At 43.8% G+C, this 12,694-nt stretch overlaps 1 protein-coding gene across 2 annotated transcripts in view; it reads left to right on the top strand.

Moving 5' to 3' along the window:
• RPTOR (regulatory associated protein of MTOR complex 1) overlaps positions 1-12,694 on the top strand; it is a 321,928-nt gene that overhangs the window by 245,913 nt on the left and 63,321 nt on the right. The window lies entirely within an intron of this gene.

Raw genomic sequence — 12,694 nt, 5'->3', positions numbered from 1 at the left:
ATGACCCTTCAGAACCGCACTTTGCTGCTGAACTCTCAGGGAATTTACAGTTGGTCATCTTATTTCAGAACAAGGGATCTGGTTTGAAACTGCCTCTTGGTCACATTTGTCTCCAGGGGCCTGGTTGTCTCTGGAGCCGAACATCGGAGGGCTCGTCGACAGCACAGATGATGCAGTACTCTAAGGCTGTCTCAGAGCCTACGTTCATGTCTGCTCGATACTGGAGGAATTATACGTTTAATAATGCTTGAGGAGCTGTTTCCGGGCCCAGCTGGAAATGCCCTAGCATGCAGTGTTCTTGTAAATGCTTGCAGGTGCTGGGACCGTCCTGTGGCTTAGCGCCTTAACCAGCTTGTTCCACCTGTTTATTTAAAGGCAATCATCCCACTAGGAGACATTTTTAACATTTCCAGTTGAGACTGAGTGTCGTTTACTTTTCATGATCACCCTGGTCCGAGTTTCTGAGAGATTAAAGTTCCATATGTTTCTGGGAATTTGCTTCTCCCTTGCCCAGCTGGCATCTGGCCTCTGAGTGCTCACATGTTATGTGCCTCCTGCAAAGCTCAGAGCTCCTGGAGTGTGGCCACCGTGAGTGAGGGTCAGAAGACATGTTTGTGACCGGGATGCCCACCTTGGGGTGAATGAATCTGCACAGAGGCACAGGCGAGGTGTCCCAGCGCCCCAGCGCTCTCAGCTGTCCCTGTGCTGGGGAGCTGCCCACCCTCAGGGCTCTTCCCCAAGAGCTGAGAAGGTGTGGGCCCCACTCTGGCCGCATTCCCCCAGCTGAGGGGTGAGTCCGAGGCCTCCTCTCACCCCACAAGCATATGTTGAGCACACCCTACAGGCCGTTGTGTGAGGGGCTCCTAAAGGATTCAGGAAGCAGGAATTACCTCAGCCTTAGAGGAAGTAGGCTCAGTCTGGGAAGAAGGAAGGAGGGGAATTCCAGGCTCAGAAGGACCATGTGCCATTTGACTGAAGTGGGCAATGTACCCTGTGGGGGCACCGATATGCAGGTGTGTCTCCGGACAAGGAAATCTATTAACAGCACTTTAGGAAAGCCCTTTCCTATGGTCTCAGTGCCCTGATTATCTCCAAGGAGTCTGGTCCCTGAGGTGTGTGCTTAGTTGTGTCCATTGCGACCCTAGGAACTGTAGCCCACCAGGCTCCTCTGTCCATGGGATTTTTTCAGGCAAGAATACTGAAGTGGATTGCTGTTTCCTCCTCCAGGGGATCTTCCCAGGGGTCGAACCCATATCCCCTGTGTCTCCTGCATTGCAGGCAGATTCTTTACCCCTGAGCCATCGGGAAGCCCCAGAGGGCCTCTTCCCAAATAACCCATACAACGTGTTACTCTACACTCACTGCTATCATCAAAAATTACCAGATGTGTGAAGAAGCAGGAAAATATGATCCATAATGAGAGGGGAAAAAATTGGCCTACCAAAACTTATTCTGAACTCTCACAGATGTTCAAATTAGCAGTCAAGGACATTAAATCATTAGAAGTCTGTTCCACATAAAAAAGCTCCATAGAGACATGGAAGATATTAAAAGGACCCAGCTCAAACTTCTAGAAATGAAAACTCTGATATGTGACATGAAAAGTATGGGATAACAACCAATTAAACATTGCAGAAGAAAAATTAGTGAACTTAAAGGCACGGTAATAAAAACTCCAAGATGAAGCACAGTGAGAAAACCTTTTATAAAACTAAAGGTGTATCCTTGAGTTGTGAGACAACTGCAGGTGACTGAATATGTGTGTACTGGGAGCCCTTACCAGAGAAGGCAATGGCACCCCACTCCAGTACTCTTGCCTGGAGAATCCCATGGATGGAGGAGCCTGGTAGGCTACAGTCCATGGGGTCGCAAAGAGTCGGACACAACTGAGCGACTTCAATTTCACTTTTCACTTTCATGCATTGGAGAAGGAAATGGCAACCTACTCCAGTGTTCTTCCCTGGAGAATCCCAGGGACAGAGGAGCCTGTTGGGCTGCCATCTATGGGGTTGCACAGAGTCAGACATGACTGAAACGACTTAGCAGCAGCAGAAGCAGCAGGGAGCCCCTACAAGGGGCTGGCAGAGAAAAAATTTGAAGAAATAATGGCTAAGAAATTTTCAGATTTGATGAAAACTATAAACCTGCAGATCCAGGAAACCCAACAAACCCCAAACACAAGAAACATGAAGAAAACTACACCAAGGCACCTGATAATCAAATTGCTTAAAAAATGACAAATTTAAAATTCAAAAGCAGTCGATAAGAAAGGAAACAGAGAAGCTAAGGATGATAGTGGATCACTTGTCGGAAACTATGACAGCAGGAGAACAATGGGACTGCATCTTTAACGTCCTGGAAGAAAAACTGAACGTGGAATTCTAACCCACTGAAAATATCTGGGAGGCAAAATGGAGGCAAAATAAGGACTTTTAAAGACATGTAAAACTGAAAGAATTCGTCACTAGTAGAGCCACAGTACAGGAAATGTTAGAGAAAGCCATTCGAGCAGAAGGAAAATAATACCAGGAGGAAACATGCATGGACACAAAGAGTTCAGAGCACCAGAAAAGAGTGCTCCACAGATAAATGTGTGGGTGTTGTTGTTGTTGTTGTTGTTTTTATCCTTGCTTTTTAAATTTCTTTAAAAGATAATTGACTATTTAATCAAAAAATAATAGCAGTCTACTATGGAGCCTGTAACATATGTAAAACCCAAATGTATGCTAACAATAGCAAAAAGGTTGGGAGGAGAGAAATTGAGGAAGTATTGTTGTTAGGTTCTCATACTTCTTTGAAGTGATAAAATATCATCTGAAGGTGAACTGTGATAAAATGTAGTCCATAAGCCTTGAAGTTATCACTAAAATTTTAAACTGTAGCCAATTAGCCAACAAAGGAGATAAAATGAAATCATAAATATATACAAGTAACATGAAAAAAGAAAGAAAAGAAGGGAAAGAAAACAAAGAATGGATGAGATAAATACCAAAAATGTTAACAAAACAATAGACTTAAGCATAACCATATATATATAAATAATCACAATGTAAATAGTCTAAATACCCAATTATAGGGCAGAGACTGTCAAATTGGATTCTTTAAAAATTATATGATCTTAAATGTACTTTCAACATAAGATACAAATAGATTAAAAGCAAAAACATGTGTTGCCACTAAGCAAAGAAGGTGAGAATGCCCCTATTAATATGTCAAAGTAGGTTTCAGAGCAGAGAATATTACCAGGGACACAGAGTTGTTTGCTAATGCTAAAGGAGTTCACCCATCATGAGAACAGTACAGTCTAAATGTTTATTCACCTAATAACAGTATTTCAAAACACATAAAATGAAAACTGGTGGAACTGTGGGATGGCAGTAAATAATCCATGATTACACCTGGAGAATCCAGCATTCTCTTTTCAGTAAATGACAGAACAAGTAGAAGTGGAACCAAGGAGGTTCTCTCAAATGCTTGAACAGGCCCATCCACCAGCTGGACGGCACTTCATATGACTGCAGACCTCTTGTTCTTTCCATGTGCCAAGGATGTACACCATGATGGACCTCATCCTGTGTCATAGAACAAACCAGGACACATTTAAAAGAACTGGAATCTTACACACTGTATTCTACAACCATAGTGGAATCAAATGCAAAATCAAAATAGATAATAAGAAAATCAAGGACACTTGGAGACTTGTATACTTTTACATAAATGATTCAGGTCAATTCAGTTCAGCTGCTTATTCATATCCAACTTTTTGTGACCCCATGGACTGCAGCACACCAGGCTTCCCTGTCCATCACCAACTCCCAGAGCTTGCTCAAACTGATGACCATCGAGTCAGTGATGCCATCCAACCATCTCATCCTCTGTCATAATAAATAATTAAAATATTTTAATTATAAAACAAAATTTAAGAAGCAATATAAATATATAAAATATATAATATTAAAGTATAAATGTTATATAAATAAACTAACAAGCAACATAGATATGTTAAATCATATTTATTTCTAATTATAAGAATTATGTATAAAATAAATAAATGGGCTGCATCAAACTAAACTCTTTTGCATAACAAAGTAAACAGTCAACAAAATGAAAAAAAAACAATCTTTAGAATAGGAGAAAATATTTGCAACTCACCTATCTGTTAAGGGGTCAAATAAAAGGATCTCTTCAGTTCAGTTCAGTTCAGTCGCTCAGTCATGTCCGACTCTTTGCGACCCCATGAATCGCAGCACGCCAGGCCTCCCTGTCCATCACCAACTCCCGGAGTTCACTCAGACTCACGTCCATCGAGTCAGTGATGCCATCCAGCCATCTCATCCTCGGTCGTCCCCTTCTCCTCCTGCCCCCAATCCCTCCCAGCATCAAAGTCTTTTCCAATGAGTCAGCTCTTCACATGAGGTGGCCAAAGTACTGGAGTTTCAGCTTTAGCATCATTCCTTCCAAAGAAATCCCAGGGTTGATCTCCTTCAGAATGGACTGGTTGCATCTCCTTGCAGTCCAAGGGACTCTCAAGAGTCTTCTCCAACACCACAGTTCAAAAGCGTCAATTCTTCGGCACTCAGCCTTCTTCACAGTCCAACTCTCACATCCATACCTGACTGCTGGAAAAACCATAGCCTTGACTTACAATTCAAAAAAACCCTGACTTACAAATGGTCAAAGGACTTGATATTAGTGAAAGAAAAGCAGGTTAAACCCAAAGTAGGTAGGAGAAAGGAAATAGTAAAGATCACTGTGGGGACTTGCCTGGTGGCCCAGTGGTTAAGAACCCGCCTGCCAATGCAGGGGACATGGACTTGATCCCTGGTCTGGGGAGATCCCACATGCCACGGAACAGCTAAGCCCGTGTGCCGCAAGTACTGAGCCCATGCTCTAGAGTTCGTGCTCTGCAACAAGAGAAGCCACCGCAATGAGAAGCCCTCACACCACAACAAAGAGTAGCCCCTGCTCCCTGCAGCTAGAGAAAGCCCAAGTGCAGCAGTGAAGACCCAGCGCAGCCAAAAATAAACAAATTTATTAATTTTAAAAAAGATCACTGCAGAGGTCAATGAAAAAGAGAACAGAAAAGCAGTGGACAAAATCCACTTAACCGAAGGCTAGATTCGTTGAGCAGATCAATAACTACTCACACTGAGAAGGAAACAGAAAAAAGACATAAAACCCCAAATCAGGAATGAGAGAAGTGGCATCACAGGTTCTGGAGACGTTGAAGGTATAGTGAAGGAATTTATGAACAACTTGAAGCCAAAGCTTTTGATAGTTTTGATGAAACTAACTCCTTGAATGACACAAGCTGCTCCCTTAAGAAGACAGATGATCTGAATAGCACTGTATCTAGTTTTAAAATTCGATTTCTGATTTAAAACTTTCCTGCAAAGAAAACTCCAGGTTCAGATGGCTTCATTGTTGAATTCTACCCAATCGTTAATGAAGAAATATATAGATGGCAAAGAAACATCTTCCCATATCATCCTATGAGACTTGCCTTCCCTTGATACCAAAAACCAGAGTAAGAAAACTACAGATCAGTATCCTTGGTGAAGGCAGATGCAAAAATTGTAAATCAAAATTTAACAACTCAGAGTCCACAATATATTTTTAAAAGATTATACATCATGCAGAGACATCATTTGGCCAGCCAAGGGTTTGTTATCTGTCTTTCTGCTCATTAACAAGATGAAGAGAAGGGAGACAGTAAAAGATTTTTGTAAACTAGATTCTAGTTAATTGGGGTTTTTTTCATAGACACAGTTAATACGTAATTCAGGCAGACTTTCCCTGCTGCTGCTGCTGCTAAGTCGCTTCAGTCGTGTCCGACTCTGTGTGACCCCATAGATGGCAGCCCACCAGGCTCCCCCGTCCCTGGGATTCTCCGGGCAAGAACACTGGAGTGGGTTGCCATTTCCTTCTCCAGTGCATGAAAGTGAGACCTTCCCTAGTTACAGCTAATAAGCTTTTATTTATAGCGCCACCAGGGGACTCCAAGAACACAATGTCACTGAATTTGGAAAATCCTTGTATGTCGGTACAGATGAAGGACATACAGATTTGGGAACACAGAGAGCTTCACTGTATGTACTAGCTCTCCTGGTCCCAAGAAGAAACATGTGTGAGTAAAAACCGGATCAGGGATTAGCAGGGGTTTATTTCTGTAACCGTTCCCTCCCCCTGCCCAACATCTGTGCTAGTTCTCCTTCCCAGCCTCAAAACTTGTGCTGTTCTAGCTGCAGTGATGTCGTCCCAGTTCACTGCCTCTCTTCCTGTACCTGTATCCCCTCTTGTTCCCATCTCCAGCTCACAGTTGAAAAAGAGGCGGGTTAGCTTCCTCTTCCATCCAAAGATGACTCACGTCACTCAGTTGCTCAGTTATGTCTGCCTCTTTGTGACCCCATGGACTGCAACACACCAGGCTTTCCTGTCCATCACCAGCTCCCAGAGCTTGCTCAAACTGATGTCCATCGAGTCAGTGATGCCATTCAACCATCTCATCCTCTGTCGTCCCCTTCTCCTCCTGCCTTCAATCTTTCCCAGCATCAGCCTCTTTTCCAGTCAGTCAGTTCTTCGCATCAGGTGCCCAAAGTATTGGAGCTTCAGCATCACTTCTTCCAGTGAATATTCAGGGTTTATTTCCTTTAGGATTGACTGCTTGGATCTCCTTGCAGTCCAATGGACCCCCAAGAGTCTTCTCCAACACCACAGTTCAAAAGCATTGGTTCTTTGGCGCTCAGCTTTCATTATGGTCCAACTCTTACATCCGTACACGATTACTGGAAAAGTTCATAGTTTTGACTAGACAGACTTTGTTGGCAAAGTAATGTCTCAGCTTTTTAATATGCTGTCTAGGTTGGTCATAGCTTTTCTTCCAAGGAGCAAGGGTCTTTCAGTTTCTTGGCCACAGTCACCATCTGCAGTGATTTTGGAGCCCCCCAAAATAAAGTCTATCACTGTTTCCATTGTTTCCCCATCTATTTGCCATGAAATGATGGGACCAGATGCCATAATCTTAGTTTTTTGAATGTTGAGGTTTAAGCCAGCTTTTTTGCTCTCTTCTTTTACTTTCATCAAGAGGCTGTTTACTTCCTCTTTTCTTTTCTGCCATAAGGATGGTGTCATCTGCATATCTGAGGTTATTGATATTTCCCCCAGCAACCTTGATTTCAACTTGTGCTTCATCCAGCCTGGCATTTCACATGATGTACTCTGCATATAGGTTAAATGAACAAGGTGACAATGTACAGCCTTGACGTACTCCTTCTCCAATTTGGAACCAGTCCAATGTTACATGTCCAGTTCTAACTGTTGCTTCTTGACCTGCATACAGATTTCTCAGGAGGCAGGTAAGGTGGTCTGGCATTTCCATATCTTGAAGAATTTTCCACAGTTTGTTGTGATCCACACAGTCAAAGGCTTTGACATAGTCAATAAAGCAGAAGTAGATGTTTTTCTGGAACTCTTGCTTTTTCTAAGACCCAACGGACATTGGCAATTTGATCTCTGGTTCCTCTGCCTTTTCTGAATCTAGCTTGAACATCTGGAAGTTCACAATTCACGTACTGTTGAAGTGTGGCTTTGGAGAACTTTGAGCATTACTTTGCTAGCGTGTGAGATGAATGCAATTGTGCAGTAGTTTGAACATTCTTTGGCATTGCCTTTCTTTGGGATTGGCATGAAAACTGACCTTTTCCAGTCCTGTGGCCACTGCTGAGTTTTCCAAATTTGCTGGCATATTGAGTAGCAGTGCTTTCACAGCATCATCGTTTAGGATTTTAAATAGCTCAACTGGAATTCCATCGCCTCCACTAGCTTTGTTCGTAGTGATGCCTCCTAAGGCCCACTTGACTTCGCATTCCAGGATGTCTGGCTCTAGGTGAGTGATCACACCATCATGGTTATCTGGGTCATGAAGATCTTTTTTGTATAGTTCTTCCGTGTACTGTTGCCACCTCTTCTTGATATCCTCTGCTTCTGTTAGGTCCATACTGCTTCTGTCCTTTATCGGGCCCATCTTTGCATGAAATGTTCCCTTGGTGTCTCTAATTTTCTTGAAGAGATCTCTAGTCTTTCCCATTCTGTTGTTTTCCTCTATTTCTTTGCATTGATCACTGAGGAAGGCTTTCTTATCTCTCCTTGTTATTCTTTGGAACTCTGCATTCAGATGGGTATATCTTTCCTTTTCTTCTTTGCCTTTAGCTTCTCTTCTTTTCTCAGCTATTTGTAAGGCCTCCTCAAACAACCATTTTGCCTTTTTGCATTTCTTTTTCTTGGGGATGGTCTTGATCACTCCCTCCTGTACAATGTCACAAAGCTCTGTCCATTGTTCTTCAGGCACTTTGTCTATCAGATCTAACCCCTTGATCTGTTTGTCACTTCCACTGTATAATTGTAGGGGATTTGATTTAAGCCATACCTGAATGGTCTAGTGGTTTTCCCTATTTTATTCAATTTAAGTCTGAATTTTGCAATAAGGAGTTCATGATCTGAGCCACGGTCAGCTCCTGGTGTTGTTTTTGCTGACTGTATACAGCTTCTCCATCTTCGGCTGCAAAGAATATAATTAGTCTGATTTCGGTATTGACCATCTGGTAATCATCACCCAGATCAGAATGTGATCACATGGGCCAGAGGATCTGCTGTTCAAAACCTGCTTTCTTAATGGTCCATCGCTGAAGGCAGAGCAGCCCTTGGTCTGGTCCTGTGAGGATCTGGGGCATACACACCTCCTATGCCAGGAGTTTGTTTGTGTCCTGCCTTATTCCTAGTTTTTATGTTAATAAAATGTATTTTTATCATAATTTTAAAGAAAAGTTAATAGTAAACAGAGTTCCCATATGTCCCACACCCAATTTCTCCTCTTGTTAATACTTTACATCAACATGATACAGCTTGGTCAGAAAATGGTGACCTCCTAGATGACCCAGGTCAACAAGCACTCGCCAGAGCTGCCACTGGACAGTGTCCCCATCTCCACAGTGAGCCACATCCGCCGCCTGCCTCCTCAGAGGACCCTCCAACACTAGCAGGAAGGAAGGGATCACCTACAGTCCCCTGCCATGGATTTTCTGGGACAAAGAGTTTTTTGGTAAAACAAGAGTTTTTGGTAGAATTGTTGTTCAGAATGGCCTCTTCGTAGTTGTCTTCCTGGTTAAACGAGGTGGCTGCTTTTCAGAAGCCCTGGGAGTGGGTTTTTCTCTGGGAGGAGAGTCAGATCCACCCTCCTGGAGAACTGTGGGCCAGCAAAGCAGAGACCTCACCCATGTCCCAGGAGCTGAGCCTGCCTGTCCTGATGCTAGTTCAGCCCCAAGACCACCTGGGAGGAGGCCAGGCCCTGCTAGACATGCTCATTGATGACAGGTCAGGTTGCAGCTGGGTTGTCTCTGTCGGTCAGGAGGGAGGCAGTTGTTTAGATACCTGGAGTTGCCAAGAGTGAAGTGAAAAGCTGAAGGAAGGACGTAGGAGGCTGTCACCTGCCCTCCCCATGCAGGCAACTCAGCCCCGCAATGGCAGATTGGACCGTGTGCTGCTGTGGAGGTGACAGATCGCCCTTTTGCAGGATGAATGGGTGCAGTGACTCAGGCTGCAAGGAACTTCCCAATGCATCAGTCTGTCGCCAAGGGCAATTCAGAGACTAGAGGGCTGCGTGATTAATTGTCAGGCTGCATTAATCACCACCTCTGCAGTACTGATTTCAGTTGGGGGTGGGTGGGTGGGCAAAGGCTGGTCAGCCAGAAAGCAGAGCCCACACGGCCAAGTCTCAAAAGTTTTATAAAAGGGCAATCATAGTTTGTGTGGAGCCTGAAATCAAGGCTGGGTTGATTGGCCCAGAAAGCACCAGCTCAGGCACCTTTCTTGCCCAGTACTCCTGGGCATGTTCTTTGCACCTGGCAGTGACCCAGGTTCCAGGGTCAGGGACAGGCTGGACCTCGGCAGCACTGATCCAGGGAGGTTTGTTCCCTCGTTGTTTCATGGGGCAGCAGCTAGTGGATGTGACGGGCACATGGTTAGGAACTGGCCTACTTCTTGGTACACATATCAGTTCATTTATGCAGTCAGCAAACACTCACTGGGCCTCTGGTAGAAAGGCTGCATTGTGGGTCCTTGTCCTCAAAGAGCTGGAAGTCTAGCAGAGAAGGTAGAAGGTGCAAAGTGCTAACCCAAAGGCAGCGACTCAAATTGGGATCAAAGAGGAAGGCGGGAGGGATGGCTGGGGAGGGAGGGCACTCTGCCTCCAGTGGGAGGTGAGGGTGCCGTGAGCCGAGATGCGCACACATGAAGGCAGTAACAGCAAAGACAATCCAGTGTGCAAGAGCTCCTGTCTAGGGGAGGAGGCTCTTGGCGGGGGCTTCTTTAGAAACACTGCTCAGTCCTGCTACCGCTGAGTCTGGCACCAGGCAGGGGACCTTGTATGATGTGGCTCAGTGTGACCCTGAGGGATGGTGGTTTTAGGGCCTGGCAGGGATGATATTATTACTAGATCTATGCTACAGAAATATATCAGATGGTTTAAATGAGTCCTAGGAATCGCAGCTGAGTTCTGGGTAATGGGGTGCAGCCTAGCAGCAAGGTCCCTCCAGCGTGGAGGCAGCTCATTAGGCCTTGACCAAAATCAGCCCAGAGCAGAGCTGAAGGTCCCAGGGCCGGTGTGTGGGTGCACAGGAACCAACTGACTCTCTGATAGGCTTGAGCAGGTAGAGAATTGAATGGCGAGGTTGTTAGCCAACACTGTCTCTATCGGTTAATACAATTAGACAAGAGAAAGAGACTAAAGATGTAAAAATTACAAAGGTAGAAGCAAAACCATTAGAGTTTGCAAATGATATGATTATGTGCCTAGAAAGCCCAATGGAATAAATTAAATTGGACTAATGAGAGAACTTAGTGAGGTTAAAGACTTTAATACACAGAAATCAAAAGAAGCAACCAGTTAGAAGATAAATGCAAGGAAAAAAGATATATGCACCCCATTTATAAAAGAAACCTAAAACTGGAAATAAACTTGACCTGAAACATGAAAATCCTCTGTGAAGAAAACTTTAAGCATTCCTGTGAGTTCCCTGGCAGTCCAGTGGTTAGGGTGCCAGGCTTCCACTGCAGAAGGCATGGGTCTGATCCCTAGTCAGAGAACTAAGATTCTGCATGCCACCCACGAAGAGCAGCGAAAAAAAAAAAAATCCTGAAGAACACAAGAATCAACTTGAACAAGTGAAAGCATCCCTGTTCACTTACAGAAGGATTCATCATCATAAATATATCAGTGTTCCCTGAATTAATTTAAACTTTAATAGATTCCCTCCAAAATCACCAGCAGGCTTTTCTATCTGAAACTAGACATTTTCTAAACTTCCTGTGGAGAAATAAATAGAAATAGCCAGGGAAATTATGTGTAGGAAGAATAATGACAGGGAATCAATCCTACATACCTCAAAACTAACTCTGAAGGTTCAGTCATAAAGAGCACTGTGGAGCTGGATTATGGACAAACTAGCCTCCTTAATATATAAAGAGCTTCTTGAAGTCAAGAAAAACACTTAACAATCTAATGGTCAGTGTACGCAAACCAACAGTTCAAAGAAAGCAGAATACAAATGGCCTTTAGATTTATGAAAATGCTCAATCTTTTTCCTAATAAGTGCACAGTAATACTGCACTGAAATACCACTTTTCACTTCTCAGATTGGCAAAAAGTCAAGTATTTTACAATGTGCTCTGTTTTGAAAATACAAAATGGTAATATCTGTCAAAATTAGAAATGCATTTACCCTTTGATCTAGCAGTGTCACATTTGGGAGCACAATTTAACAGCTTTATCTGCAGATGTATGAGATAGCAGGCAGAAGTTTATGCATGGCAGTAGCGGGTGTAATCACAAGGGACTGGTTCAGATCACAGGTCCCGGCACCACAGGAGACTGGGTATGTGAGCAGTGCTGCTCTGCAGTGGGATATTGTGCATTAGCTGGGAAGATGGAGGAGGCTCTCTCTGAGCCCGAATGGCAAGACCTCCTAGGTGAGGAAATGCAAGAGGCAGAGCCAGGTAGAGGAGGTCCTGTGCTGAAGGAGAGAGCAGTTTGGTCTGTATATTCATATTTACTTATGTTTAGTCAAGAGAATATATAAGAAACTAATAAGGTGATTAAACATAGTGGTGGAAGAGTGTCTTTTAAGCTAACATTTAATTTAATATTTATTTTCATTTTGACCCAGATGTCATATTCTCTATGTTAAGATATGATATACTGACTCCCTGTACCCCTTACAGGGACAGGAGATGGAAAAAAGCTTCTCATTCTATACCTTTTGGTGGCATATTGATTTTTGAACCTTTAAATACACATGGACCACAGCCTTGTGTAACTCAATGAAACTGTGAGCCATGCCGTGTAGGGCCACCCAAGACTGACAGGTCATGGTGGAGAGTTCTGACAAAATGTGGTCCACTGGAGAAGGGAATGGCAAACCACTTCAGCATTCTTGCCGTGAGAACCCCATGAACAGTATGAAAAGGCAAAATGATAGGACACTGAAAGATGAACTCCCCAGGTCGGTAGGTACCCAGTATGCTGCTGGAGATCAGTGGAGAAATAACTCCAGGAAGAATGAAGAGACAGAGCTAAAGCAACCCCACCCAGTTGTGGATGTGACTGGTGACAGAAATAAAGTCCAATCCTGTAAAGAACAAT

This window comes from Capricornis sumatraensis, chromosome 8, assembly GCF_032405125.1.
Source record: "Capricornis sumatraensis isolate serow.1 chromosome 8, serow.2, whole genome shotgun sequence".
NCBI classification, from domain to species: Eukaryota; Metazoa; Chordata; class Mammalia; order Artiodactyla; family Bovidae; genus Capricornis; species Capricornis sumatraensis.
Note: the sequence above shows the minus strand (reverse complement) of the source record. Positions and strands in the feature narration are given on the sequence as shown.